The sequence below is a fragment of the Varanus komodoensis genome, unplaced genomic scaffold (genome assembly GCF_004798865.1).
Source record: "Varanus komodoensis strain SLA01 unplaced genomic scaffold, ASM479886v1 scaffold22, whole genome shotgun sequence".
Classification (NCBI taxonomy): domain Eukaryota; kingdom Metazoa; phylum Chordata; class Lepidosauria; order Squamata; family Varanidae; genus Varanus; species Varanus komodoensis.
This window is the reverse complement of record NW_025335606.1, coordinates 12,295,056-12,322,879: the sequence shown is the minus strand read 5'-3', so window position 1 is coordinate 12,322,879 and position 27,824 is coordinate 12,295,056. Positions and strand designations below refer to the sequence as shown.

At 41.0% G+C, this 27,824-nt stretch overlaps 1 protein-coding gene across 16 annotated transcripts in view; it reads right to left on the bottom strand.

Annotated features, from left to right (window-relative positions):
- Positions 1 to 27,824, bottom strand: part of NEDD4L (NEDD4 like E3 ubiquitin protein ligase) — a 276,361-nt gene that overhangs the window by 105,377 nt on the left and 143,160 nt on the right. The gene's annotated exons all lie outside the window — the stretch shown is intronic.

The window sequence follows — 27,824 nt, the reverse complement described above, 5'->3', positions numbered from 1 at the left end:
GGGCTCACCTGACCAAGAGGGCAAACTGTGGTCATAAGAAGAGATTCTCTGCAGCAACAGTTTTATACATCTCAGTTTAAGATTGGATGGGATGTGGTCCCTATCGCAACCCTCAAGCAAGATAATACAAGATACCACAAAATATTTTTTGCCCCTTGATCAAATTGAGATCTTTTAGTTAAAGATCTTTTAACTAATAATTGAGATCTTTTATTTAACTGTTAGGCATGGTTACTTAAGTACTCATGTTTGGTAGGTTTCTTATTCTTCCAAGATTCTCTGCTCAACCGTGTTAAATCTCACTATTCATGACTATCTAACATTCTCCAGTTACTTATCTTGAACATACAACCATACAGCTGTACTTGTAAATTAAATTAAGTATATTAAACTTATTTCCCTTCAGACTACACAATACCCTAGTGGGAAATGTAAACATTTATGCTCAAACTTTTTTTATAGACAAAGTTCTATTCATGTCATCTCCATTCAGTTCTTCACAGTTCAAGGCCATGGCTTCCTTTATGGAGTTAATCCATCTCACATTTGGGTTCCTCTTCTGTCTTCAACTTTCCCTCACCTGTTTGTCTTTTCCAGTATGTCTTGCCTTCCCATGATATGCCCAAACTACAATAATTAAGTAAATAATAAGTAAAGGTCAATAATTATTCTGTGGACATGATTTTTTTTCTTTTCTTTCAGCTGCAGGACTGCTTTTGTACTTTCCTCTTTCATCGGGAGTCATTTCAAGGCACTGCTTCTTTCTGCCAGTAGTATGGTATTATCTGCATATCTTAAATTAGTGATGTTTCTTCCATCAATTTTCGCTACTTCCCCTAATTCTAATTCAGCTTTCCTTACTATATATTCTGAGTACAGACTGAACAGATATGAAGATAGAATACATCTTTGTCTGGCACCTTTGCTTATGGGAAACCATCCTGTTTCTCCATAGTCTGTCCTACCTGTAGTTTCTTGTCCACACTAGAGGTTACACATTAGGACAATCAAATGCTGAGGTACATCTATTTCTTTCAGGACCCTCCACAGCTTCTCATGATCCACACAGTCCATAGACTGATCTTTTTCTGAAATTCTTAGGTGCACTCCATTAATTTATATTTGCTTGCAATATGATTTCCAGTGCCTCTTCCTTTCCGGAAGCCAGTATGGACATCTGGCATTTCTTGCTCCATATAGGGTAGTATTCTTGGTTACAACACTTTGGGCATTACTTTGCTTGCATGGGAGAGTAATGCAATGATCCTATGGTTGCTGTACTCTTTTGCTCCTTTTCCCTAATACCCTGCCCCTTTTAAAGTTCACCAAATCCAAGACAGGCTGCCATTGGCACTGCATGGCTTCATTTCAGCTCTTCTCTGCATTCATGCTTTTATCTGATTTAGAAAAAGTCCACATTCCTGCCATATAAATCCACTTAACATGCTGTAAAAACCTGGTAAGTGATAGCCTCTCAGACACAGTACAATTAATCCCCCCTGCTCCAAAGTCAAGGATTGTTAAAGCGCAAATGGTTGCAAGGCTAATATTGATCTCTTTCTGTGTAAAGAAATCTGTTCCCTGTTAATAGCTCCTACCCAGGAATTATTTCATAAAACAGCAATGTACAGTAGAGATTACAGCATCCAAAAGTAGTTAAACACACTTTAGCACCACAGAAAACAATTACATTGCACTTCTGATTACTGTAAATCTAAGCACCCTTGCCAGTGCATGCATTTTATTGATTTCAGTGGATATTGCTTTGGAGTAAAGGTTCTTAGAATTATTAGGCTATATGTTCCACTGATTTCAATTTTTAATTTAAAAGCATGGCTCTCTGTTTTACCCTGCAGCTGTTTTCCCTGGAAACCCAGAATTGATGCCATTTTCTCAAATGAAGCCTTTCTTGTTTTGTGCCATCAAGTCATCTCTGGCTTATGGTGACCTTATGAATAAAAGTCTTCCAAAGTTTCATATCTATGAGAGTCCTGCTTAGTTGTTCTAAATTCAGAGAGGTTGTTTCCTTTATGACGTCCACCCATCCTTTCTTCTTTTACCTTCAACTTTCTTTCTGCAGGGAGTCTTGCCTGTCATGACAGACAGCCTCAGTTTTGCTTCTAGGGAAAGTTCTGGCTTGATTTGATCTAGGACACACCTGTTCATCTTTCTGTCTGTCCAGAGTATTACAAAGCTCTCCTCCAGCACCGTATTTCAAATGCATCGATTTTCTTGTTAGCTTTTTTGCACTGTACAGCTTTCACACCCATGTATAGTGATTGGGAATACAATGGTGTGCATGATCTTGGCCTTGGTTTCCAGTGAAGCCTTAAGCACATCCAATTTAGATGTGTTCCATAACAAATATATTAAACAGTGGGCACAATCCAGCCAAAAGTAAAGTATTTGTTTCATTTATTTATTTGCAAAATTTGTATCATGTCCAATGAATCTCTCTGAAAAAAAGACAGTGAGTTTTAAAAGAATACCTGGCTTGTGCTCTGTGGAATTTTATACTAGGGTAAAGAAAAGAAAGAGGATGAAAGTGTGCAAGATTTTTGAACAGTCCCATAAATAGAACATTAATCTCACAAAAGGGAATAGAACATTTCCAGGATCCTTGCGCTCTGCCTTTGATATGGTTCATGGTTCTAGATGTTGTTTGAAAAGATGATAAGTAGTTAAGCTGCTAAATCATCCAGAGAGAAGGAAGGCGAGAAGTTACAAACGAATTAAAGTTATTCTGTACACGGTATGGAAAGGGGGAGAGTGCATGTGTTTGAGGTTTGGTCTGAGCCCGAGAGGTGCTGAGTGGGGCGAGAAAGCATCACCTGAACAATCTATCATGCAACTTCCACGAGCATAAGGCGAAACCAGCATTAAGCACAGCAACTAATTATGAAGATTTAACTGCTCAATAAAGTGAACCACTCCATATTGAACAGAACTGTTACAAGGCAGAAATATATCATTATTCAAATCTTCACTTCCCTCTTAAGCTTAAAACATACAAACACACAACACATATAAACACAGCCCCAGAGATGAGATTTCACTCAGCTTCTAATGCAATTAGCCTTGTTTAATTGAACAGAGTTTCCTTCTGGAAACTGCTTCCAACAAAAAAAAAACCATAAAGATGCATAAAGACATGGTGTTCACCAATCGGTACCACGAGGACAAAAAATAGCCTTCTTTGAATTTTTCTTAGCAGATCGGAATAGTAAGGAGTACTGTTAGCATATACTGGCCGCAGACCAAGCTATGATTTGCAGAGTCATGCATTAGTGCTACCGGTTCTGTGCTCGCAGAAGCAAATGATGCAAGAGAACACTATTGGTGCTGCACAAAGCTTGTGTAACTCAAGAGTGCTAGTACACATGCATCATCCTTCCTATACCTTCTATGCCTGAATATGCTGGCTCAGACAATGGTTTGTGAGAAACTGGCAAACCAGGTTCTTCAGCTGATGTTTGAAGGTGGCTTGCAAACCATCATTTGCATTCACTGTGCAATCTACATTCACAAAACACTGATGACCAACATTATGGAGGCTGCTGCTTTGTCCAAAGAGGTTGCTGCATCATGGAAGACGAGCGCGAATTCGTAATAATGGGCACTGAGTAGGTGAATAAGCAGCAAAGAGACACTGCTTTGAATAGCTTGCTGCCTGCAACCATCTTAGCTGTGGTAGGTGGTAGAAGAGAAAGGGCCGATTTGGTGGTGGCACTCTGGCAGGAAAACGTTTCCCTAAAAAAGCTTGCTAGGTGACATTTTGGGACAAGGCGTAAACCTTCCTATACCGCTCCCCAGGCTTTTTAAATGTTCCAAACTTTGCTTTTAGAATGCTTGGCATTAAAAAAAAAATATCTGCTAACTACTTTTATACTCCTTTTTTCTACTGTAGTGTTTAATATGTGTTTAATAGTGTTTAATTGTAATCTGTTGCATTACAATTTTAACTTGTTGTACCCAGTCAGTCAGTCAGTCAGTCAGAACTTGTTGTAAGGTACCATGGAAACCCGTTGAAAGCCAGGATATAAGTCATATACACTTATGCCTAGCCAGAATGCTGGCTTAGAGCTGCCTATGGTTAAATTCACCTTGCCCATCTTCCACCCAAGCCTTGTCTAAGTGAGAAGTAAAAGGCTGATTTCAGGAAAAAGCAGAGTGTGTGTACACCTGCATGAAATTTTCTTTCTTGGAGGTTTCTCAGAAGTGTTCCAACTGATATGTAAAGGACTTTCACTAAGGGATTTCCAGAGTTTGGGAATGATGCGATGGACCAGTCTGAAACTCTTCTGATTGTGTGATCCTTTGCATGCCGAACAAGAAACTCTGGCTCCCTTCCGCACATGAAAGATAAAGGAGAGGGCCAGTTGCACCAATAGCAGGAAGACAGGGGGGGAAAAGAACATATCCCTGGTGCTGGGGGCAGTAGTGTGTTATCAATACATGCTCATTTAAGAGTGTTCTCCTATTTTTTCTTGTACACATGACCACAGGCTTCCATTCTTTTGAAGCAATATATTCTGCCTAGCCTCTGCAAAATTCCAAATCCCCCAGAATGCTCAGCATTCCCTAAATAAGACACACAGACTCTTAGGCCAGGGAGCAAGCAGAGTGACTGCTTTGCTCTTTGATTCAAACCTCAGGCATCTCCAGGTACAGGTGGATAAATGCTTGCATGCAGCCTTGGAGAGTTGTTGTCAGGCCATGTTGACAGTGCTGGACCAATTGGTCTGATGCAATATAAGCTGGCTTCCTGTATCCCTGAACTCTGGAAAATGAAATCTGGCATTCCAGGGTTTCCTGGCCCTACATTCTCCTCTCACAAACACCAATAGTCTGTTTTCATGTTTTTTGTGCAGTTTCCCCGGCCCAACTGCCCTCATTCTAGAAGGATGGCATGCCTCTCCTAAGGCTTAGCTAATGGCAGTAGGAGCCTTTAAGCAAAGCATATGCTAGAATTTTTAGGTTGTGGCTCCGCCCTGTTTGCCTTTGATCCTGCCCACCACTGCCACATGGCCACTGAGAGCTTCACTGAAATGGAATTTGGCCATTTGGCAGACAGAGGTTGTGCGCCACTGTCCTTGCAGTGCAGCTCAGTCTGAATATGGAAAATAAGTTTAAAACTGTACTTACAATTCTATTAGAAAAGCAAGCACAGAGATAGAAAGAACCAGATTTAGAAACAAAAACCAGCTGCAGCAACCATCAACTGAAGAAACGGGAGCAGCATGGAGGGAAGGAAATCAGAAAAGAATCAAAACTTTGGCCAGCCTGGATCTGTTCGATCCGGCAGGCTTGCCAGCCCCTCTGAAGATGCATTAAGAGCTACTAACCAAGATCACTGCACTGCTGAATGATTGAATATTCCCTAGAACACAGTATTACGACCCCGCTCTCACTCAACCATGAGCTATTATGTGAAAAGTCCTCATTACCATAATCCCCTGGCATCACTACTGCCCATTAAGGGTAGTTAATTATGAGCCACTGCAGTACTGACTCCCAAGATATTATGTACACTTGTGCATGCCTGATCAAGAGAAATTCCCCACCATACTTGAGCAATGCCTAGCATTCAGACACTGGGCCCACATGGATTAAGGCAGGAATAAAAGACATGTTAAAGCTACTGTGGCCAGGGGAATAAGGGGCCCCAAAATAGTCACAGCTGAGCAAAAATAAGCATGAAGCAGCAGCCAGCACTGACAATCAGACCTGCACTAAAAGGGATTCAGTTCACTGGAAACGTCCAAAGTATCGAACATCTAAAAGTTGGTTTGGATTTGGCTCCAAATATGCACCAAATTCTGGGTCACGTGGTCTAACCAGGGAAAACCTCATGCTGGAATCTAAACCTCAAGAAGGAATGTCAAACCACACTCATTGGTGTTCATTTGCTTTATTCTTGTATACATGATTCTGCTTCCAAAACTCTGTATGTGTCTGTGTTGTCAGTAGATATTTTTTGCAAGGACTGGGGGCTGGAATGAGGGGACAGTAGTCCTACATACTCACTCACTCACTCACTCACTCACTCACTCACTCACTCACTCACTCACTCTATCCATCCATCCATCCATCCATCCATCCATCCATCCATCCATTAGATTTATCATAGATTTCTTCTTATAACAAACTCAAAGCAGCTCCCATCATTCTCCCCCTCCTGCTCTCAAACTTATCACCACAACAACTACCCTGTGAGATAGATCACCCAGTTGGCTCCATGGCCAACTCCACACTCTTAACCACTGCACCACACTGACTCTCACAGAAGCTGCGGTGGGCAACTCATGCGGCCCAACAGATGTCGGACCACAGCTTCCATCAATCCTAGTCAGTGTGGTGAATGGTGAACAACAATAGGAGTTGCAGTTGAACAAAAGCAAGAGGACACAGCCGGCCAAACATGAAGAGGAAACTGGTATAAGATGTATTTTCAGTAGTATATCATCACAAAAGATATACAGAAAATGGATAAGAATTATAATGGAAAATGTTGGAAACATAAAGAACATGTGAACACATTTTAAAATGTGAACCTGTGGTAAGATTTTAAAAATCTGGAAATAGGTAAATGAGGAAATGCAGAACATTCTCAACATTAATTTTACTATGAATGCTAAGAATACGTTACTATTGTACCAGAGACTTTTCCAAAGACATTGACAGAGTTATTTAAATACAGTGGTACCTTGTTGTTTAAACAACTCTAACATCAAACGATCCAGAATTCTAACACTAAAGTTGAGATAAAATTGCTTCAAAGTCTGAACATTGCTTCTACATTTGAACTGTACACACAGTGAAAAAATACAGTCACTGTGTAAAATGTCACCTGTTGTGCTCCCAAGTTGTCTCTCACTGTGAAACATCTCTTGCAGTACAGTAATCACAATTTTCATTTTATTATATAGTACATATTAACATGTTTTGTTTTCAGGTTTTAATTAAGAGTTTCGGCATGTAATTGTGTTATTTTTACCTTTACGCATATTTCCTGTTTAAGTTTATTGAAATGGGTATTGTTTAGGGTCTGGGAATGGATTAATTCACTTTCCATTATTTCTAATGGGGAAAGTTGATTTGGACTTTGAATGATTCAGAGTTTGAACAGCCTCTTTAAATGAATTAAATTCAAAGTACGAGGCACCACTTTATATGATAACAATGGCAAGAGTTACAGAAGTATCAAAGTGGAGAGCAGAAGACTGTGCAACTACCAAAGAGTGAAAAATAAGCTACCTGGATATGCAATAATGGTGAAATTGACAAATTATATAAATAGAAGAACTTAATGTAAAATAGAAATCTTATTATGAACAATTTAACTAATATTTAGGAAAACAGAATTTGTAAAACTATCTTTAGAGACATGTATTTCATGCTAAAGTTATAACATTATTTTCAACTGCTTTCATAAATTAGATTAACCTGTTGTTGGACCTTAAGTGAGGATTGATTGATTTAACTGTAGCTAGAGGAGATAGGAACTTTTGCTTTCTCATGAAATTATATGCTAGAAGTTCAATGTTGAAATTAAATGCTTTATTTCCATAGTATCCTTTGGTATTGTGTGTGTGTGTTTGTGTGTGTGTGTCTCCCCCCCCCCCTCGCATGAGGGCTAGAAGTTGCTCACCTCTGATCTAAATAGAAAGAACTGTCCTTAAGTACACTGTAATTACGGGGAAAGGCCATGGTTCAGCGGTAGGGACACAGGGTCCCAGCAGAAAGGTCCCAGCATCAATTCCAGCAATCGCCAAGAAGCTTGGAGGGTTTCCAGTTGAAAAACCCTTGAAAAGGCTGCCAATCAAGGTAGACTATTCAAGGCTTAACACAGCAGCCTTAGGGTTTTTTAAAAGCAGACTTTCCTCTTCAACTCGTAACCTTGCTTCTCTAACAGAATCGCCCACCCAAAATAATGCCATACAAACAGGGAGAGAGAAGATTTAGAGAAAAGCAAGGAATATGCTCATGGGCACTTAGCAAGTACCAATGACTGTGATGGCACACAGTCCCTGCACTGTGACACTCCATTTTCTTCCCATGTGTAAGAGAATTCCAACCAATACCATTCTCAGTTGCTTGCATAAACTGTAACAGATACGCTATTTTGTCCCCACTGACATCCAACATACTTGGCAAATAGCTGCTTCCCAAAATGGCTGAGTCGGTGCTAGTTGGACTCCGAAAGGCCAAATGTCTGCATTTGACTCCTGGCATCTTAAAACCAAAACCTGCACCCTATTTCCTGATCCTGTTAGGAGTATCAGTCAACGCCTTTTAGCATCTGGCAAGGTCACTGTGCAATAGTTAGGTTCCAGTTTATGTATGGACCATATATTTATTTATTATTCATTTTATTAAAACATTTTTATGCCGCCCCATTCGCCGAAGCCTCGGGGTGGCTTACAACAATAAATTAAAAAATATTAAATTAAAAAATATAAACATTAGATTAAAATACAAAAATACAATATAAAATAAGCCGCCCTGGCCAGATAAAATCCAATAATATTAACAGTTAAAATGCCGCTTAAATAAAAAGGTCTTCGCCTGGCGCCGAAAAACAAATGACGGCGGCGCCAGGCGGACCTCTCTGGGGAGCGCATTCCATAACTTAGGCGCCACCGCAGAGAAAGCCCTCCTCCGAGTACCCACCCTCCTAATTTCTTTCACGGAGGGCTCCCGGAGAAGGGCCTCTCCTGCAGATCTCAAGGGGTGGCCGGGCATATATGGATGTAAGCGCTCCTTCAGGTAACCAGGACCCAAGCCGTTTAGGGCTTTATAGGTCATCACCAACACCTTGAATTGGGCCTGGACTTCAATGGGAAGCCAGTGAAGCTGACGGAGAACTGGAGTCATGTGAACATAACACCCATATACCTCGCACAATGTGTCTGGGAACCTTATCATGCCCTCCTTGGGTGCAAATCCAGAGGGCCAGATCCCTTCATGTGGCCGCATTCCTTTCCCATGGCCACTGATTTTGATGGTTTCCCAGCTTTGGGGGCATCCTCACATCTAACTATACCAACATGTTTCTCCTAAGGCTTAGTTACTGGCAGTAAGAGCTTTAAGCTACCCTGTGCTAGTCTTTCTTGGTATTTGCGCTCTGCCCATTTGCCCTTCAGTCCTTCCCACTCCTAGAATGTGGCTCCCAGAAGTTTTTTTGAAATGGACCCTCTGGATTACAGAGGTATATCTTTGATTTAGAAAATTTAACTGTGCTTCCTTATGTCTCTGGTTTAAAATGATGCAATTCAACTGGGAAGGCAGTCCTTGGTGAGCTGAATGAGTGGAGTTGTCTCCCATCATCCCTCCAACAAGCTCAGAACAGTGTACCTTGTTCTTCTCGTGCCCATTTCACACCATCATTGAAAAGTAGGTGAGGCTGAGAGATACCAACTGGCAAAGAGTAATCAAAATAAGTTTCATGGTAGAGTGAGGAATTGCTGATGGCATTAAACCGAATTTTCTGGTTCATGGTTCCACTGAGATGGAAGTAGGCAATACAAAACAATAGTAAGCTCAGAAAACATACAGCACTAATTCAAACACACACCTTTCTTTAAGGACTCTCAGTACAACACCAAAGGACCATCGAATCCAATGTTTTCAAGTAATGGTTTTCACATATATGTAGTAGGCTGGGAATCCATTCAGGAAGGTCTAACTCCAAGGTTCACAACCATTGTATGACACAGACTTTACACAAGCGAGGAGATAAAGTTCTGTGGTAGAGTACAGGCTTCGTAGGCAAAACTTTCCAAGGTCAATTCCTAGTATCTGCAGGTAGGACTCGTGACAACCCTTGGCTGAAATACCAAAGCACAGATCAGTCACTGCTCATTATATCAGGTAAAATGGACAGCTGATCTGTTTCTGTATAATGCTTTTTGTGTTGCAAAGAATCCAAAGCAGTCATTTCTGAGCCCTCAAGGGGTACTCATGAAAACTGAGTCAAACTGCAAGAATGCAGGCACTTCATTATTACATGCCAAATGTATACATTCAAATGTTCTTGTCTATGAAATTAAAACAACACTTCTAAAAATGATTAGCATACACCGAAGATCACAAACGATTGCCTTGAAAAATGACCCACTGACTCTCCCTTCTGCTTTCAAGCTATTAAAACAAAAAAAACCCAAATCTTTCAGCAGCCAGCAAAAAAGCACCAACTGATCACAGAAACGACTATCAAGTTTCTGTTGTAGGTAGAATGAAACCTGGCCTCTGAAAAAGCACTTGCCACGTTGCATGGAAGGACTGTGAAACAGCATCATTTATAGTTAATGGTGGAAACTGGGAACAATCAGACTGAAGGGGCGACAGGGCAAAGCTACGCACTGTGATTGGCATCTGCCCTGCACGTTTCTGCCCAGTGCCACCCTAGTGAATAAAGAAATCAGAAAAGCTCAGAGATCCGATATAGCTTGGAAAATAGCTATTGACATTTCTGATTTAAGGTATTTGGATTCCTGGAACATTTCTTTATGATTTTTAAAATTCATTGCTATTTTTGGAAATTTGCCATGTTCTACTCTTCTTGCTGTTTAATGTCTTTTATGCTGACTATACTGTTTTAATTATTGCTTCTATTTCATGAGTTTGAAAAGTGGCAGTGATGAAGCCTAAAAAGTGAGAGTCAGCTTGACATGGTGGATAAACTGTTGAATTGGGGACCTGTGAGATCTGGGTTTTAGCCCTCACTTGGCCATGAAGATCACTGAATAACTTTTGGCCTGTCACTCACTCTCAACCTAACCCACATCACAGAGTGGTTGTTGTGAGGCTAAATTGCAGCTATGTAAGCTACCCTGGGTTCCTTCTAAGAGGGACAATGGATATAAATGCAATAGCATCAGCTGTTGCTGCTTCTTAAATTATGGCAAGACTGGATTACTGCAATGTGTTTCACATGGGGCTACCTTAGACAAGTCTTTGGAAACTGCAATTGGTCCAGAATATAGCAGTGAGAATGCTGGCACTGTTCCCTTAAACACCTGCATATTGGATAGGCTCTACCGGAAAACCAGCAAGGAGGTCATTTAAGTTCAACAAGCAGCATAATGAACTCTCCCAAAACCTGATAGGTTTTTGGAGCCATGCCAAACCCTAATGGCATTTCACTTGTTAGAAAGTGCACTTGAGATAATTGTTCTGAAGCAGATTTCAGCAAGTATATTCCTTAAATAAGAGCTGCACTTGGCTGTGGGAACTGAGACTGTTTCCTTCGTTGATGCAGCTTCATCCCTCCCATTTCCCAGGAAAGAATGATAGACTTGGGTATACTGACAGCAGCTGAAACGGCAAGAGAGAAACTTTATAAAATCCACATCTTTCATTTTCAGTCTGGGCAGCGGAACTGACATCCTGCTGACCCAGGCAACTTTGGAGGGCCATGGAGCATGTCCTGGCCTACTCAGGGAACCAATTTGGCCATGGTTAAGGAGAAGGCACCCTTTATTCTGCTTGTTTACATTCTGCATCCATATTTCATCATTGCATTCAATTAACCGTATACCATCTTTAGCACAAGTGGTTTTGTTTTATGCTGCATATTCTTGGGTAAGGTGCTAGATTAAGCTCCTGAGATTAATGCAACCTGACCTTCAGGAAGTGCCCTCATTACCAAGTTGCTTCTGGCCACAATCTCTATCCTACTATGATTATTTAGCTAGCCTAAGCAGCCTTTGGGAGGGTTCAGTTATAGTCACAAATGCCTTCTGTAGATCTGGATATGCAACAGAAGTCTTCATTGGTATGATCCAGTGGGGTTTCTATTGTAGAGAAACAAAGAATCTGGTAGAATTTTAATGACTAGAAATAGATTGTGGCAGAAGCTTTCGAAAGCAGCAGGTCACTTATGGGTGCATGTGCACCTGCATGCACAGTTTTTATACATGGACACATAAAATGAGTGGAGAGGTTTCTTCACCTAAGTGACACAAAAAGGCCAGGTGACAAGACATAGCAGTATGTCCACTGCAAAGTTAAACTAAATCCAGTCAAACAGTCATAGCCTTAGGTTTAGAAGAACTGAGCAAGCCTAAAGAATAGGACATTTTGGTGGGCACTCATTCATGGTCAGAGCTGTCCTGATGGCATATAACAACAAGGTAAGATCCAGTCAGCACAGCTGTGACACATTCCTGACCAGCAGCTTCAGGGAATGAATAGGCCTGGCAAGGTCAGCAGTGTAAATGGGTACCCACAGAGGGCAATTACCTTCTGTAGTAAGGTAGCCATTCTCAGTCTCTGTTGCGTCAGAGTTTCTTGCTGTCAATTTTGCCAGCTTACTTCTCTTCAGCAGCTTTGTGCTGGAGTGTTCTTCCGAAATTCTTTCCCTGAAGTATGTGTCTGACCACTGTAAAAGGATTGCTACTGGTAGTCTGCCCTGGAAATGCTCCCTTTCTGAGTTCCTGAGTGAAACCTTTTGTATGTCAGTTTAGGGTCTGTTTTACACACAATCTGAACTGTCTGGCTTATCTAAATGTCAAAAATGCATAAGGCAGCCTCCCTTTGTGAAAACAATCAATTTTCTCCTCTCCAGTTATACACTGAATTTCATACTCTAATGAGGCTGCACAGGCCTGACCCTACTCCTAGACAGAATAGCCACCTCGAGCAGCTGATTTGGGGTGTTGTGAAAGAGCAGCAAAATTGTTCAATTTATTGTTGTATTTTTTTCCTAACACAGAGGAGGAAATGCCCTTGCTAGACATTCCGATCATATTGCCCTTTGTTTCAGGGAACAAACTAATTTAGCCAGGTTTCAGTGTTACATCCCTTGCTTTGGGTGTGCATCATTTGCCCATCCAGCACAGGCAGCGAAATGTCTCAGGCTGGCCCTGGAAAAGACTTTCATGTAGCAAGTGTACAGCCATTCTGTGTTGGCCACAGAATTATGGCACATACTAGCCTGAGTAGTCTATATGTATTCCTCCCCTTTGTCTTCTAGGAGACAGGTGAAAATTTTTGTTTGCTTGTTTGGTTCGCCAGGCATTAAGGGACGAGCTGGAATGTTTTCAACGGTTGCTTTTAAGTTGAAAAAACAAAAATAAACACACCTAATGGTGCTATGCAGAGTTACTTGGTTATAAGTCCCACTAAATTTGGGAGCAGTAAATTCAACTCCTGCTCTGTATTAGTCCAGACAAAATGAAATGACAAACTCCAGAAAAGGTTTGTTTGTTTTTTGAGGCTGAATTCCATTTATCAGGTTTCCTTTTTACATATATCTTAATTTAAACACACTCAAATTATTATTTGTTTCGATAATGTCATTTTCAAATGATTTAAAAAAATGCTAGTTAAAAGTGTGAAAATTCCATTATAAATTCTGCTGACAAGTTTATTACTTGATTCTTGCAATGTGCATCGGTTTAAACCATAAGCAGTTTTCATAAGATATAAAGTTTCATTTTTTTAAAAAAAATCCAGCTGGTTTTTTGTTGTTGCCTGGAGGCATAGGCACTCAGCTGTTTATTTTAACATACTTTAGCGGGAAGAAAGTTATCGCTCTGCTATATTTTAAAGAACAATTTAAAAACTGATTTATTGTCACAATTATTATATAAAGAAGTTTGGTAAAAATTAAACTATGTTTTATCTTCAATGAATTATGTCTTATTACTTTTTGGAATGCTAGATCTGGCCATTCTGTCTTGATTGGACTTATATAATGCATTCTTTCTTGGGGCTACTTTTGAAAAGTGTTTGAAACTTGAGCTGCTCCAGAATACTTTGGGCAGCCTGTTGATGGGATCTGGTTATTGGGAACATGTGATTCATTTGTTACAACAGATGCTCCAGTTCCAGTTCAAAACATCTATTATTTCTGTGGTTAAAAGAGCCTGAACTGGATGCTGGCACTTTCCTTCCCTTTGAACCTCTGGTACAAATTTCTCTGTCATTCCCTTTCTAGCCTTAACCATGGTTTGCACTCTATGTCAGCTAACCATGGTTAAGCATAACCAGGTACCCTCTTAACCAGGGTTTGCAAACCAAATGTAAACCTCCATAGCAATGGTTCCTCTCTAAATCACTAATCTTCTAGTATTATTCACTAATCACTAGTATTCATGCAAAGCATTTTTCCCACCCCAGGGATAAACACTTTTTTCTTCCTGAATAAAAATTGACCATCATACTGCAATTCATAATGACACAATATGGAAAAAAAAACTATGCAGCTAAGCAGAGCTAAAATACAATGTTACCCTACGGAAAGAAAGGGGAGTTCCATTTTCCTAATTGTTGAAGCAGACTAATTTCTTCTGTTTCACATTCTCCTCCTAACATGCCACACACTTGGGCATTCGCCACTGTCAACAGTGCACAGAGCACAGAATTGCTGGTAATCCCCCGGTGCTTTGAAATTTAGTGTAACATGACCACATAACACAGCCAAATGACCAGAGACAGGTTTGAAAAGTCATTAAATGTTGCTCTGACCCCCTGTGAACTTGCTTAATAAGATATTTGACTATATGGGCAGAAAAAAAATACCTAGCATCTAGGAAAACTTCTGTTCCCATTGACCAGTGATAAATAATTCCAGGTTACCAGAATCATGAGATTTCTGCAGGAAAGAACCACATTCTTCCATCCAGCTGAAAACTGTAGTTCAATTCAGATGTATGGAAACAGAAGAGGAAGGGACACTGTGCTTTGTAAAATGGGGTTCTCAATCTATGCTGATGTGGAGCCACACTGCACAAATCCTTTTCGATCTATATGGTCCACTCCTGTCAGGTGGACACTGTAGGCGTCACATAATGGAGCAGATGTGGAAAGAAATCCTGGCTGCAAGTTGGTGATCCATTAGGGGGTCCATCCCACAAGGCTGTCTGCAGCCCTCCAAACTTGGACAATTGCAGGCATCCAACAAAGTTTGGGGAAGCATAGAAGAGGCGAGCACCTCCACATTTCTCCTGCCCTGCAGAAGCCATAGACAGCTAATGGTGGCTGCCTAGGTCTTTTGCCCCTGCTTGTGAGGAGGGGCAGAGGCACTGCTGAGATTTCTCTTACCTCAGCAGACCCTCATTCCTCCCCACCTGCCAACATGCCTCCAGCCCAGTGCTGGCTCTGGAGTCACATGTGTGACTTGGCAGCTGCAGCTGGCATGGAAAGAACTGTGCGAGCTGCAAAGGTGGTGGGAGGCACTCTGTGGTTGAATTCCAGCTCCGACCTCAGATCACATTTTGCAGGTTGGAACTTAGGACTCCAATCCATGCTATGGGCAATGTCTGTCAGCCACAGGAAAGCACCCTTCCTTTGAGTTGAAGGGGTTTTCAAAGTAATCCATTGACTAAAAAGTTGCTAATTGGGCAGATTTAAAAATTTTTAAGACTTAAAGGCTCTGCCGATGGCATGTACCACATGCTTACCATAGCTTTTGCTATATTTGTTTATGGTATATATTTCACCCCGAGAGTTTCAGCAATAAGGTGACTTCTACACTGAATTATACCTGCTTGGATTTATTATGGTGGCAACATCTTTCCCACCGGCCAGCCAAGAAAGTTATACTGATGACCACAAATCACTGTGGGGAAGCTTTATTCTGACTAACACTGGCTACAGCTCATTACTTCTGGCTTATTGAGCAGAAAGCATTCCCAGAATGATTACAATAATCCAGTGCAAATAAAACCTGTTTCTGTCTTGAGGTTGAGCAATGTTTTCACAACAAAAAGGCATACTCTGCCCATCCATAAATAAATATATTGATACAAAACGTTAGCAGCAAATTCTTGTTTGACCTAAACAGAAAGTCAAGTCTCAGAGCTGGTTCAGACAAGATTTCAGACAGCACTTTCTCTGCAAATATCTGCTCAGAGAAGTGGCTTGGTTTGGCAAGCAGTTTAACACCAGAAAAGGGAATAGCTATGAGATGGCAGCTTGATGTTCAGCGGGATGTGAGTGTGTGTGTTGGACTGACATAATGCAGGCTAATCTAATTAAGTTAGCACAACTCTTTGTCTTGCACTCCATCTTAAGATGGTTACAACCTGCAAACTTCGGGGTTCCAACACCTTCGTCAGGCTTTCTCCACCCCACCCCACGACGAACATTCACCTTAATGAAGTGCTCTGAAGCACCTGAAAGCCTGCTTGCTATTTTCTGACACCTCCCTTGGTCCTGATAACACAGTGTGGTGGATCAAGGTGAAAGCCCCTTGCCTACTATGCAGTGAGCATGCCCACACCCCCGCCCTGTACTCTAATCTGCAGCCAAAAGTGGCACATCTTAGTCTATAGCACATGCAGTACAGTATCTCTTATCAGAAAGTTCACTGCATAAACACAAATGGACTTGGAGCAGATAATTGACATTTTACAGCTCAAGCATTTGTGATCCACCACCTTCTTAACTGATGCATTCTGGTACTGTGATTGCACTTCTTATAAATGGGCTGAAATTTACAAGGGCTTGAGGGTAATGACATGCAACAGAGCATTAACTATGCTGGAATTCAGGTTTTGCTCCCGTGCGATGCAGGTGATTTGAAAAAGAGGCTAATAAGAATAACACTATTACCAAATTGAGAGATTATGATTGCATGGAAATCTTTCCAGGTAGCATATTTAATAATGCCATCATCCTGTTGCCGTCTTCTACCATCTACAGCATGAATGAACATGTGTATAGGGCTTTGTATACTCTGCCTCAGCAAATAAGAAGAGCCATGCTGGGTTAGACCAAGCATCTAAGTCCAGCCCAGATGCATATGGGGATGCTCCTAAGCAGGACAGGGATTTAGGAACCCCTCCTGTCCACGGCTCAGGAACTGGTGCACAAGGCCATACTGCCTCTCATACTGGAGGCAGCATAAAGCCATCATGACCAATAATGTTTTGTCATTTATTATCATACACTAATCCTTACATCAACTGGCAAAGGTCAGAATTATTATCACATTATCCCCATATTGCAGATGGGGGGCAGACAAAGCTGAGGACAGGCATATGGTTTACATAACCCTACATCCAACTAGAAATGGCACAGTCCAAAACCAGGTTTCACTGTACCCCACAGAAACGTTTCTCACAGGGACCATGGCAAAAGCCAAGATAAAACAAAAGTAACAAGACAAAATCTCAATTTTTATCTGTCAACCTTCTCTTTTTATATGACAAAGGCTGCCGTTCTCAGACTTGCATCTGAGTAGACAGGCATGGGAATGCTCAGCGTGCCCATCCAAGTGTTTATCATTCACCAAAAGCATAAAATCAATTTTAAGGCTCTTATAGTCAGCCCAATCCATGCTGTGTAAGCACTTTAGAGATTTCCACTCTTGGGAATCTGGCAAGGCAGCTAGTAAGATACAGTCTGGAAAAGGCAAAGCACTTAGCACAGGAATTCCTTTTAATCATGTCAAATGTAAACACACACACCCAGGTCATAAGAAAATGGAACTATATTTAGGACCTGTATTTGTTATATATGGGGGACTGTATATTCTTTGCTCCTATATTATTGAAGTTGAGTCTATCTTGGTTGACACATGCAAACCCCACACCTTCAGGATATACATTAAACAACGTACTAGCTAAAGCTTGTAGAAACGTCTAGGTGTGTAGAGCTAATTTCAACCAGTGTTTGCAGGTTTTCTTTGTACAAAAACTCTGCAGTACATTTAAGCACTGACCTTTTCCAAAAGACTGTTCTGCCACCATATTTATGTCAAAAAGCCCAAGGTTGAGGCACTAATAATACAAAATAAGTATTAAAAATAACTAAAACAACACTTAATGTAAGTCAGTGCTGCATTTGACATGCCAGCCACATTTTCATGAATCTTCCTAGCACCGTTTCTCTAACCAGAATCATATTCACAAAACAGCCATTTACCCATTATCACAAATCAACTCAGGTTGCATCCAGATCAGAAAACTGGCAAAAGAAAGATATTAACCTTCCTTCTTCTGGTAGTACAGGGTTGATCCCAATTGAGTTCTGGCCTTGTCTTTGCCCTTAACAAAGAAAAATGGAGATGCCATCACAGATTTTCACTGTCTTAATTGAGTTGCACTATTAGCAGCCTCATCTTTCTGGGAACAAAGCTGTATAATCTATTGTAAGCTGCCTAGGAAGGCCTCAGCAGTTATAGGCAGCCTATAAATACGCATATAACTAAATAACTTATGAAATAATCTAAGATGAACAATAGGAAGACACGTGAGTTTATGAGTGTATGTGAGAGAATCAGTGAGAAGGACAGCACAAAAGGTTTGTAACTGGAAAATAGTCTAACTTATTCAATGCACTTTGTATCTGCCATCCTTCAGCAGGAAAACCTCACAAAATGCTCTGCACAGATCATTAAAGACAAGATAGACCACAGACTAATAGGCACTGCAGAGAAGGAAATGGGATGAAGAGAGAAAGGGAAAGCAAACACAGTCAGAGAGTGATAGATTTTATGTTGACCAGATAGAATGGAAAGATTTCAAGGAGGAACCTTCTCGGCATAAGTGATGGAGTAGCCTTGCTTTCCAATACCTCTCTCTGTTGCAGTCTGAGGGAATGGCAGCTGTCAAGTTCTAAGTATGTAGAACATATTTTGCTGAACTTGCATACAACAGAACATAAATTACAGTTATCTGCATTGCCTGAACAGGTTCACTGAACAAGCAACTGAGAGCACTTCACATCTATCCAGTGGATCCATGCAGAGACTCTAACCACCTCACCACAGTGTTGACACACAAATATCTCTGTGTGTAATGAGTGGGGCTGTGTTGGCATTGGCAAGTCTGGCTTCTTTGAGCTCAGAAGACTTCCTGCTTGCTTCTGATCCAAAGGCTGGAAGCAGGCTGAGTTGAGTTTTCTTCCACAGACCTCCATTTCTAAGACAGACTGCAGTTTGCACATTTTTTCCTATGAAAATCTTAAGAATATCTGCAAAAGTCAAGTTAGAATTGCATAGTTTCAAATAGAGTGATTTGTGCAAATTTCCTGTTTTTTATTTTAAATGTGCAAATCACAGCCTGTCCTAGAGATACAAGTCTGTGAGCCAGCTTAATTTGCATAACAACCGGCTGCATGGAGCTAACAAATTGAAATCCAGGAGGCTGAATCATGAAAATCCACTGGATTTTTACCCCTCATATATCCCTACCAGTGAGTAATGTGCACCATTTGGTATTAACAAAGAAATCAAGGGCATTATCATTTTCATCTTTCCCAGTGAAGAAAAATACATATATTTCAGAGAGCAATACAAGAGAAGCTATTGCTATAACTCCAGCCCATGGAAAATGAAGTTGGCAGGACAAATTGAGGACAGTGAATTCTTTTAACTCTCCCCCTGTTCCAACATCTGTTTTGGCTGGCGGCGGACACAGGCATCCTGATTGATGTCGCCTAGCCAGCACAGTGCTTGCTACTCAAGATGGATGCATACTAGAAAAGCTATACAAGAGCACAGAAGCTGCGGGAACATTTTGTGTTCAGCTTCCTTACTGAAACAGAAGGTAGAGTAGTGGCTGAAGCATAGGACTGGGACTGGGAGACCTGCATTCATTTTCCCAGTTGGGCTTGAAGCTCTTTGGCTAACTCTGGGCCACTCACTGACACTCAGCCTAAACTAACGTTAATCACAACTGCTGATATGTGGATACTATAGTTTGGAGAAAGATTATGCACACTGCCTCAGCCTTGGAGGAAAGGTGAGATCTAAATGGAAGACAAATCCATATTGTTGAAACTTTGCTTCTTAATATTAAGAACCCTTCTTCCCCTCCTCACTCCACAGCCTGTGCAGAAACTGCCACCACTACTCAACCAAGATAAAAACTGGTTCTTGTCTGAAAAACTACATTGCTTTTTTTCACTCTCACACAAACAGGGACGGTGTCTTAATGGCTGGAGAACAAGCTGAAAGCAAACTCCCTCTACCCACAGGGAAGGGATGACCAATGCAAAGAACACCTTCTATTCTCTTTCTATTGCCCTGCCATGGACTTATACACTGTTCCTATGCCCCTGTTAAAGCATATCCCAACGGCATACGACAATCAGACCCTAATGCAAATGCACTAATTTAATGTATGATAATAGGAAAAACATAACCAGTCCCCATCAGTGAAGGCTCAGAATAACAGGCATCACAAATCAGCAACTGCAGAGTTTCCAACCAGCTCATCTGTGTCATATATAAATGCTCTCAAAGGAACAATGCAGCTAGCTAGTTATGAATATTCAAGTCTGGCCTGATGGTTTTTTGTGTTTGTTTGTGGCTTAGCCAGCCTTCTCTAGCCAATGGCCACACTGGCTGAGGAATATTTATTTATTTATTTAGAATATGTATGTGCTGTCCTGTCACGAATACGGGAATTGCAGTCTAGCCCATCCAAGTCCATCAGGTTGGCAAAGGCTGTCTTAGAGAAGGGTTATGACAAATGGTATTTCGACTCTTCTTATAATTTCAAGGTGCATGTTATTTCAAGAGTTGAATGCTATTTCAGTAGTGGTGGCAAGAAAGAATCCTTTACTACAATGGTGGGCAGAAGGTAGGTCAGGATCTGCTAGCAGAAGGCTGTAGGACTTGCAACAGATTGGCTAATTCTATCCCTCAGCATGTCGACACAAGCAACAAACATGTCAAAAGCACTTAGGCTGCTGGCATCTCAGAACAAGGGCAGTTCAGGTGCAAGGGCTGCACCTGCATAACCAAGCCAGCACAATCAGTGGCTCATGGGGTGAAGCCCTTTCCCTTTTGTTCATGGCTCTGCCTTCTCAGTGACCACTCTCAGGAGCCTAGACGCCCTCCCAACGGCAAGCAAGGACATTTTTACTCCTGCAGTATGCTGGCCTGCTGTCAAAAGGGGGTTTAACTGGTAGGAGGCTCTTTGTGTTATTTTTGCTGTGTTCAACTGAGCTTTGCTTTAACGTGATGCTTTATTAAGAGTTTTGCTTTAATCTGTATTTTGAGCACCATTCTTTGGCTGAAAGGCAGGATTTAAATCAAGATCTGGTTCTAGTAGTAGTAGTAGTAGTAGTAGCAGCAGCAGCAGCAGTAGTAGTAGCAGTAGTAGTAGTAGTAGTAAACTGATGCCAGCAGCCTGAAGTCTGTACTACCACATCTGGGGACTGGGCCAGCTGATGGAACCCAGGGCAAGCTGTACCAGGTACAACCTCCCCCGGCACATTTTTTAACGCTGCTCTCTCTCTTCCCCATCCCCAGGACCGCAGCACTGTGCTCAACAGGGGGCTGCCCCTGAAGATCATCTGGAAACTTCACCAGATGTTAACTTCACCTGCTATGCATGTTGCAGATCATTCTTGAAGCAGCTGTACCAGCTTCCAGGTTTCTGCATTCAGAAAGTTCTCATTCTAAAGGGCTTGGGGTCAGGCTACCCCTCCTGTACAAACCTGCCAGAAGTTCATCCTTGTCATCTGAGGCCTTCTTGTATGTCCCAACTCCTAGACTGGTGACACTGGTCAACTGTCTTAACAAGGCCTTTTGTGTAGTGTCACCCCAGCTGCAGAATGTCTCTCCTTAGTATCCCTCAGATGGCTGACGAAGACAGTGGGCAGTACCCTGAAGTGCCCGTGCACTCACAAAATCAATCAGATGAATAGTTGGGCTTTTGCCATTCTAAACAAAATCTGGTATGAGCAGAAATGAGACTCCAGAAAGGGATCGGACGGTGGTTTCCACAGAAGGCAGCTCTACTGACGTGCGCCCACCTGGAAGCAAGCATTCCTGCTCCTCTCTGAGCTTATTTTTACAAGTGTCCAAGTCCCACTGCTGGAGTGGTAGGTCCCACAAACACAATGGAACCAGGTGAAGTGGAGAGGTCTCCCTGGACACTGTCCAATATCAACTTCCTGAGCTTCTCACAGTCAACACTACTGTATGTTTTACCATTAATTCCCCATTTAGATAATTTTTAATGGATTTTATTTGTAGTATTTTTATTATACACTGCCTCTAGCACTAATTGAGTGGAGGGGCAATTGATATTCGAAATAAATGTATAAATAAATAAATACAGATTCAAAACATTTTCCAAGAGAGTTAAACAGTCACATGAAAATGACAGCACAATGCAGTGCTGAAATCATCCTGTTTTAAAAGCCAGTGAGAATAAGGATAAGTAATCCTAACCTACTGCTGGGTGGCAAGTGAATTGCTCTGTGAAGAGATCCTTTCTCTTGTGGCCCACCGCCAGGAGTATTCATAGAAGGGCTTTTCCACTGATGATTTTTAGGACACAAGTATATACCATATAGGAAGTGATCCTTCAGATTCCTTAGTCTCAAGCTAGGATAGGCTTTAAAGATCAAAAGCAACAGAGAAACTAACTAGAACCCAGTTAATCTGGTGAAGTAATAGCATAATATGCCCAGAATGCCCAGCTCTTGCAATTATTATAATTCTTATTCCTCTTTATCGTGCAATATGAAAACAGCCAGAACATACTATAAAAGAAAAAAGAATGCATAACAATATTTGAAGAGTATTTGAGAAAAGAAAACAATCCATAGTTGAGTTCCAATAAGGACTCTGGTGACTATTTTCTGTACTAATCACCCAGATCATTTTCAAAGACAGTCCTACACGCAATGCATTGCATTAGCTTATTTCCAACCTGATTGTTGTTGTTCGTCGCAAAGCCATGCCCGATCCATCACGACCCCATGGACAACATTCCTCCAGGCTCTTCTGTCCTGCACCATCCCTTGGAGTCCATCCAAGCTCACACCTACTGCCCATCCAGATATTGTTGGAATATCTTTTCTGAGTCATTACCCATTCTTGCTGGGTCTGGTGCGAGCTGCAGTCCAAAACACCTGTAAGAAGCTGGGAGTGGGGGCGGTGGAGGGGCTGCATTGCAGTAATCTAAACAGGAAGCTACTAAAGCAATTACCAGAGAATATATCACCGAAACCAGCCCATCTTGATCCAGGTAGCACTTGGATAAGCACAAATTTCCCAGCCCTGCTCTAGTGCTTAAATCATCTGTACCATTTGTTTTGACAGTGGCAATCTGTCAATATTTTATATTGTATATTTGTATTTTATTTTAATGTATATATTTTAAAATGTTATTTATGATGTTTTAATTTATTGTTGTAAGCCGCCCCGAGGCTTCGGCGAATGGGGCGGCATAAAAATGTTTTAATAAATAAATAAATAAATAAATAAATAAATAAATAAATAAATAAATAAATCTGTGTTTAGGATCCAATAGGTCCTTTCATTCCTAGATGGGAATAAAGGTGTGACTGGCTTCAAAGTGATTCCAGTTGAACATAATGTAGATGTAAATGTAGATGTATCCTCTTGAAATGGTATATATTCTTCTCCACACATATTAAATTTATGACACAAAAGGTTAAGTTACTTTCTTTATCATATTTTGAGAATTTGCTGGAGACCGTGTGGGTTGCCCTTCACCCAGAGCTGCCTTTCTCCAACTGGGCATTCTACAGGAGTCTTGAGCTGCAAGGCCTACCACTCCAGGCAAGCATGGCCGACTGAGAGTTCAGTCTGGCACCACCACTATCGCCCCCACCCCTGCCATTTGGAGAAGGCTGTGCTAGGAGTTCCTGAGGGTTCTTTCCAAGCTCTCAAATCATAAGCTCAACATAGTTGAGGATGCTGCAGTTCCCAAAAAGCAGGTCAGAATGCCCTCTCAGAAACTTCTCTTGCTTTGTTGCTAAGCTCTTCAATTTGCCATGAGGGAAGAAGCCAATGAGTGCCATAGCAGTTTATCTTTTTTCTTCCCCTCCAATCAAGGTACAAAACAAGTTCTTTCTGTCAAAGAAAAGAATACTGTTAATATCCTGATGCTGATATTATGCTCATACAAGAGGGTCTATCTGTTTTACGGTAAAATGGGGATACCTTTAAGAAGTAGGGTCCCTATCACCATGACTACAGAACTAAAAGACCAACCCAAGAAGCTGAAGCACACAAGAAAATATGGAATGAGAAGGCCACATCTTGACTTAAGGATGATCTCAGGAACAGAACTCAACCATAACTCAGGGACTACCTGTAACTGCAGTTATAGAATAGGATACTGAGTTAAGTGGAACATGGATTATACTGTGAGCACATCTTCAATAGTCACAGACTGCCCTTGCTGGTATGTCTTAACGTGCAGTTAGGAATACAAATGCTAATGAATATTTTCTCCTTGTAATTTCTATTCTATTTGTCTGTCCTTGGTGGGGAGTTTTACCTCCTAAGACTGCCTTTCAGTCCCAACACAGCTCAGTTCTTCAGTTGTAGATAGGCTATGAAGCAACATGGGGAAACAACCCAGAACACAAAGACGTGCAAAAATATTAGGGGGAGAGAGAGAAATCTCTTCAGTTCTCAGTCATTATAAAAGTTCACATTTTACTTGGCTGTTTCCAAAAGAGTGGCAAGATGAGAAAGGATGTCCACTTATGAATGGCCAGAAAAGAGGAAATGCATCATCAAACTGGGAGATAAAAAAGGCATCAATTAGCATAAAAACTGTATTTGAAAATATTCCAGTCTAGATAAGAATGTAGACATTATTATTTTAATTTAAATCTCAGTCTGCTGTCCTGGTGCTTTCTTAATTGGCAGTATTTCTTACAGTTTTTTCATTTAAAACTGGAATGGGACTGTGTAGCCCTTCAAAGAGAGGCGCATCCTCCATAATAGAGGATGCTTGGCCGTGCTAGTTCAGGCTGTTCACCAACCTTTAACAGCAGTTAGCTGAGCAAGTAGATGAGACAGGGCCTTTTCTGTAGTGGCCCCACACGTCTATAATGTATTGCCATTGAGGGTTTGCCAAACTTTTTAAGGTATGCTCTGAATATTTGTTTTCTCTGGCCTTCTTCTCATCGGAATATTCCCAATGAGACTCATCCAATTGCAACTGAGTTCATTGAATCATAGACTAGCAGAGCTAGAAGGGGCCAAGACTGGACCCAAACTCCTGCTAGTCCTCAAAAGTTGTATATTTTACTATTGTCTAGTACAGAGGTTTTCTTGTTGATTTGCTATTTTTAGCAGCTGTTTAATATTTGTTGATTTTATTATTTTTGCTGGTTTCTTACTGCTGTTGCAAACCATCTGTGGAGGGACCATCTGTCCCCAAAGGTAGCCTAGAAATATTTTAAATAAATTAAACACATGTATGGCACTTCTAAGATGCATAATTGTTAAGCAAGTTCTCTGCCAAATATAATTCTGTTCCTTGAACCCCCAAACCATGTTTGGATTGAAAAGCTACTTGCTTCAAGCTGAAGTTGACTGCTTGCTCTGTAATTGCATTACATGCCTAGCTCCCACTGACTGACTGCAGAGGGTAGCTTTGATCTAAAACAGAATCTAAAGCTTACTGTAGGTTTCTGGGGTGGTTCTGAAGCCACCCTATGCGGTGCACCTGGCTGGGTTTGGACTGCATGGTACCAACACAACACATACACAGCCAAGGAAAGGGAGCCACCATGGCTTCTTTTCCTCCTGATCATGTGAACCAGGCTAATACATTCCACACTGCCATTCCCGGCTAATGTCCTTTTCACATGGATTGCAGCAAACCTGGGCAACATTTCCAACATTTTTTTAAAGTACTCTTCATGCATGGGTTTTAATTTTTTTTCCAATCCTAAACCTAAGTATTTTAAGAAAGGAAAGTTTGTTTAAAATTACCCCTTTTTAAAAAAGTCAGAAAGTAAGATGACCAGCCCAGTAGCACACCAGCTGATCAAAAAATAAAAACGTGAAACTTAGATTAGTGCTGGTGAGATGTCTACCAGAAGGCTGCGATATGTAATGTGCCTGCAGGGAGGGGAAGTCTAGCTTTGCAGTCTAATGTCATCGTCCAGAGGCAAATTAGGACAGGCTGCCCGTGAAGCCAGCTATCCCTGTGGCTGCAAAACGATTCCCGCAGAGTTGCTGCTGCGGCTCCAGGCAGCCTGACACCACAGTCATTCCTCCACTCGGTATACCAGTCCTGACAAACCATAACCAGGAAGTCTTTGTATCATCTAATTTAACAGCCATGTCTAACCCAAGGGAATGAAAGAGCCACATCCCTTTGTGCCCCCCCAAAAGATCTGCATTCCAAGGCCCTGGAGGGGCCCGTGGCTTTGTCAGCTGAATCCAAATACTAGGAGATTTTGTGTCTAAGTGCTCTGCAGTTCTGACATGCTGCTGTCATTGGAAACCTAGTGATATTCATCCACAACAGTTGCCCACTAGCTTCTCCCAGACTGCTAGAACAGGATATAGAGACACGAACACACATGTATCAAAAGTGACAAAGCAGATTTTGTTAAAAAAAAGCAGGCAATAACAAATATGGAAGAGGCTTCTGAGCAAAGTCTCAAGGCAGATACCAATATGGAAGAGACAGCTTTACAAAGCGTCTGCCTAAGTGCCCGGCAACAGACTTCCACATATTTACAGATGGGTCATTACACTTAAATGTTAGGTCACATACTCTGATCTTAGCATAAAATGAGAACCTATAATGAAATACATTCTGCTTACCTGAATGCTCTTTGGTTTAGAAGAGAAAATATTTAAAAGTTCATAAACACTCCATGGCAGGAGGACTACAGACGCCTGAATGCATGTTTTCACTCGTGATAAATACAGCTTGAGGCAGCTGCTGCTTACCGACCAAATCCCAGGTCTATATCAATCAAATGCAAGCAAACTAGCCAAACTGGAGAAGTCTTGACCTTATTCTATCCAAATACCCTTCATAAAGTATAGTCTTCTCTACAATTTTGCTTTAATTACAAGTCTGAGCATTTCTCACCACGTCTGGAAAGATCACCCCCAAAGCAAATGGAGGTCATTCTCTAATGGAGCCAACCTGCACTGATCACAGTCACTTGAAATGTGGCAGCAAAACATGAATTACTGTACGTGTATATTTTCTTGCACTGGTGTTAACACAGATAATGTATTGGAATTGCACCTGATAAGGTTAATGGCAGCTTAAGTATGAACTATGCACATCCACCATTTAGGATTCCCCACCTCATTATCTGAGCAGATGTCTTGCTGTATACAGAAAACACAGGGATGAATCAAAAGTGGAAATGGTATTATTCTGAAGTGTTATAAATTATTACTAGTGGCAATAGCATTCCTTTTTTAAAAAATTGTAGTAAGTAGAAGGTCTACTAAAATACAGTAATGTATAGTAAAGTATAATAAGTAGAAGTGTCTCAAGTAAAATAACTAAGAGGTACTTGCCAGAGCAGTTTATAATCCCGATAACTGAATCAGCTGGTAAACATAATTTTTTATTACAAAATAAATTTCAAAATGGGTACAAATACCATTAAAAATGGTGTTTTTGTGAGAAAAAGGAAGCTATTCATCTGACATAATGCAGCTCTTATATTGCTGCACCTGCTATATCTTATTTTGCTACAATTATCTGTGACATCAGAGTTAATAACACTATGGTGATAGTGTGTCTATGTTGCTTTGTTCTGGAAATTGAGAAGAAAGAAAGGTATAAGTGCAAAATCAAGGCAATGAATGAGATGAAAAGCTATTTAGTCCAAAATCACCAAAATATATTCCTGAATACCTCAACTTTCATACATTTCTCTATTCTGATTGGAACTTATTCAGAGTCCAACGTTTTTACAAGGAGACCATTTCAGAAGTTTACACTTACTAATATGGACCAATCATTTTATGCTTCCAAGGAAAAATTATTTTTCCAACTTTTCAATTAAAATGTATTAATGTCCAATTTCTAAGCCATAATTCTTGTAATCCATGATTTTTCTTAATATAACAAAGTTGGCATGTATTCTGGACTACTTCTACA